Source organism: Mesitornis unicolor, unplaced genomic scaffold, assembly GCF_000695765.1.
Source record: "Mesitornis unicolor isolate BGI_N332 unplaced genomic scaffold, ASM69576v1 scaffold4499, whole genome shotgun sequence".
Lineage (NCBI taxonomy): Eukaryota > Metazoa > Chordata > Aves > Mesitornithiformes > Mesitornithidae > Mesitornis > Mesitornis unicolor.
The window spans coordinates 6471-10067 of record NW_010206398.1 but is presented as its reverse complement, the minus strand read 5'-3'; the positions used below and the strand labels follow the sequence as shown (position 1 = coordinate 10067).

The following is a 3597-nucleotide window of genomic DNA, read 5'->3' as shown; positions in this document are numbered from 1 at the left end:
AGGCGACGAGCACGGCCTGGCTGTCACGGCAGCCCTCGCTGGGCCCAGGTTGGCAAACACACCGTGCTTCACTTCATCAAGGATGTGTCTGGAGATAATTTAGATTTGTCTTTGTGTATCAGGCCCCTGAGGTGGTGATGTTAGAGCCAATATCTGTGCTGCCACAGTAACCCTCCTGTGCAGGCGATAATTCAGGGCAGCAAGCGTGTGCCAGATAGAAGCTCACGCTCCAGACGCTTTTGTTCTTAAGCTTGTTGGAGGCATATGTACTCACAATTATTTCTGTGAGGAAAAATGGGAGAATTTCCCATGAAATGGGCAAAAAAAGGTTCTATGAACCTTCCCAACCAGCCTCTTCTAGGGGTAAAAGCGAGGGGGACAGTCACATGTCGGTAACTCTCCACCATCCCTCCTCAGCCTGGCATGTGGGAGGAATTACAGGATAATTTAGCTCTTGGTTTATGGTGCGTGTTCCTCTGTAATGGGTTTGCCTAGCTCAGACTGTCATTTACTTTTTGTCTCAGTGCTTCTAGATGCCTCGCAGCATTGCTCCTTGGTCTGCTTCTTACCCCTTTTCTGTCCAAGGGGTGTTTTCATGGCTTCAGCTGAGGTTAAGGATAACTGTGTGGGGCCACAGATAGGAAGCTTTATTTATTGCATGACACGAGCTCAAGGAATTAGAGTTTTACTGGTAAATCTAAACCCTCTTTAGGAAGAAAAGTGGAAGTTCCAGAGAAAGGGTTTTCATCAGTCTTATTTCCCTTCTGACAGCTCCACACCTGCCCTTTTCTCCGAGGTTGCCACTTCTCCTAACGCTGGCACAGAACAAAAGCTATTGTATCTCACCCCACACCGACAGAGCATTTTGGCAGTAGGAAATCTCCCCTGGTCTGGCAGCAGTGAATTTTAGCCTTGGCAAGGATGTTGCCTGCCAGTTCTTACCTGTCAAGCGACGGCTCGGCTTTGATGCTGCCTTTAGCTCAGTGAGCAGGGGATCAGGATGGCATTTTCCCCACAGTGCTCTCGTAGCACCAATGCCCTTTTAATCATTTCCCAAACCCATCACACTCTGAGCAAAAGTGACAGATCCAAGCCCATCTGCATTAATAGGAGTATGCATTCGGCTGGAGCAAAGGAAGCAATCGCTGCAAACCGCCCTGTGACAGCTACGTTTTTGATGTGTTTAAACGTGGCAGGGAGTTCACGTTAAATGCACAGGTCCTTTTGGAGCAGTGCTTCTCCCAGAGCGCCACAGCGAGCTCTGCTGCAGCCTCATCTGCCCTGAGAGAGAAGCCACAAACCCGGTCTGATGGGAGAAACCCTTTTTGGACCTGTTGCATGTAAATAAGCAGCTCCATGCTTCAGCAGTACCCAGGAAAGCTGTGCTGGGACTAAACTTTTCAGATTTCCCATCAGACCGTGGTGGTGATAAATCATTCCCAGTGGCAGTAACACGGTGCTGGAGGGACGGGGTGGTGTGGTGTGTGTGTCCCCCTCTTAGGGGTCGTGCCTGACCGATAGCAGTGTCTGGGGGGTTGTTAGGGCCCCTCTCAGGCTGCAGGGTCCTGCCTGCCCCTCTCAGTCCTGGCAGAGGGAAACCCAAGGCCACTCTGCTCTGCCAGATATGCCTATTTTCTTCTCACCAGCCCAGCTTCTTGTGATAAAAGTGATGAAATAAATCATTAGAAATCATCTAATTAAACCCACTGTGAGGGGATGGGGTAAGGAACAGACGTTCATGCCCTGGAGACAGTCTTGTTCCCAAGGGTTACATTAACCAATTTGTTCAGGCTGTTGTTTGAAACGCTCCTGTTCCCTCCTTATTTTTAATCAAGCTCACGCTCTCTGCCCATTTCTTTTTCTCTTTTCCTCTCTCTCTTTTTCTCTCTCCCCCTCTCTCTCCTTCCATCTATCGAAGCCGCTGGGACTTCCAGCTCATCAGCTTTGGTAGAGAATTCACTGAATTTTGAAGCTGATCCAGCCAGCAAACAAATTAGAGACACTTAGATTTTCTAACTTGCTGTTGCTTTTGGGCAAGGAGACACAGGGCTTTTTGACATCCAGTTTTTAATTCATTTATGTAACGCACCAAACGTGTCTTTTCCTGATTTAGCTTAACTAGCGGAAATTTTTCCCCAGCCATATGAGAGCTGCTCTCTGCTCATAGGATGCACGATAAAGCACAGACATTAATGTGTTGCTGATCCATAGATCTGACAAGGACTGAGTTTGTAAATGTCATCTTTTTATTTTTCCCCTTTCTTTGCCCCTTTAAAAAAGCATTGCAGCACACCCCTCCAGTTTCAGCATAGTGATTTGCAGTAAACCAAGAGCTCAGGTTTGGCAGGAGCAGGGAATGAAGAGGGGCTGTGATTGATGCAGCCCCAGGGAAGGCAAATGAGTGCAGGAGAGGCGGGGAAGCCGCTGCTTGTCCCCAGCTCTGCCCGTGACCCATTGCTTTCAGCCAGTCCTAGGTGCGACCGATCAGGCACCATTTAGCGAAAGGCTCAGCCGGGGTCCTGTTCAGAGCAGTGGCAGTGCCAGGGGTGTCTAATTGGTGTGTTGATGAAATACAGATGAGTTGCCAGCCGATGGCTCTGAGACCCTCCGCAATCCCCACCACATCAACCCTTTTTAACTTAGAAGCGGCTAATCGGTCTCGATGGGACTTGTTCCTCTTTAGCTGCTACCCCCAGCAAGAGTTCAGGGACAGATCCTGCCGAGAGCTGAAAGTCTTTCACCTTCCAGGACCTGATGAGCTTGGTCCTGCCTGGGCTATGCCAGGTGTCAATTGTGTCATTTGAAGGGGATGTCTAAGGAAGAGAGAGATTGCAGGGGTTGCTCCGTGGCCTCAGGGGAGGGTTGTGTGCGTGTCCCATGATTGTACAGGTTTTGATAGCTGGTGCTCCATGTCCCATGCTGACTTTGCTGGGGGAAGCTTTGGCCTGCTTGCCGTGCTGCTATCAGTCTTACCGTAGTGTCCTTCACAAGTGCCAGCCACGTGGCAGACCTGCGCGGTGTCTCCCGAGGGCTTGCTTTCATTTGTTTGTTTTGTTCCCTTTTCCCTGCCAAGATGCCCCCAAGTTTCCTGCCCTTCGGGCCAATGAAGGCACCGTGTACCGAGTACCTACTTAATTGTATCTCCTCCTGGCACAGCGTCTCTGCCTTAGCGCTGACAAGGCTCTCCAAATGCAGACATGAGAAGTGACAGCATTTTGCACGCCTTCCGTTTCCTGGGGACGCAGGGGGAGGGAAGGTGATTTATGCAATCTGTAGGACAGTGCTTGCTAATCAGAGCCCAGAAAGTTTCTGGGTTCATTGCAGTGGTGGTCCCCTGCCTGTTTTAAAACACTCGTATTCAGGACTGGCTTTACCTTAATTTTGAGCTGGGAAGTGATCAGCACCTGTGGTGCCTATGAAGCTTATGGAGAGGTCTTGCCATGTCATCTCTCGCTGCCATTCGGGCCTGAGGGGCACTGAGCAGAAGACTTCATTAAAACCATTAGCTTGAGTGGTATTTTGTCATCTTGCGCCATGAGGAGCTTGAAAGCCCAGACGTCGTTAACATGGCTGCGTCTGAACGAAGGAGCTGGAGGA

The 3597-nt window shown here is 49.9% G+C and overlaps 1 protein-coding gene across 1 annotated transcript in view; it reads left to right on the top strand.

Moving 5' to 3' along the window:
• The window catches only part of LOC104546353 (glutamate receptor ionotropic, kainate 4), a gene marked incomplete at both ends in the record, with an annotated part of 40049 nt that overhangs the window by 31334 nt on the left and 5118 nt on the right, over nucleotides 1-3597 (top strand). The gene's annotated exons all lie outside the window — the stretch shown is intronic.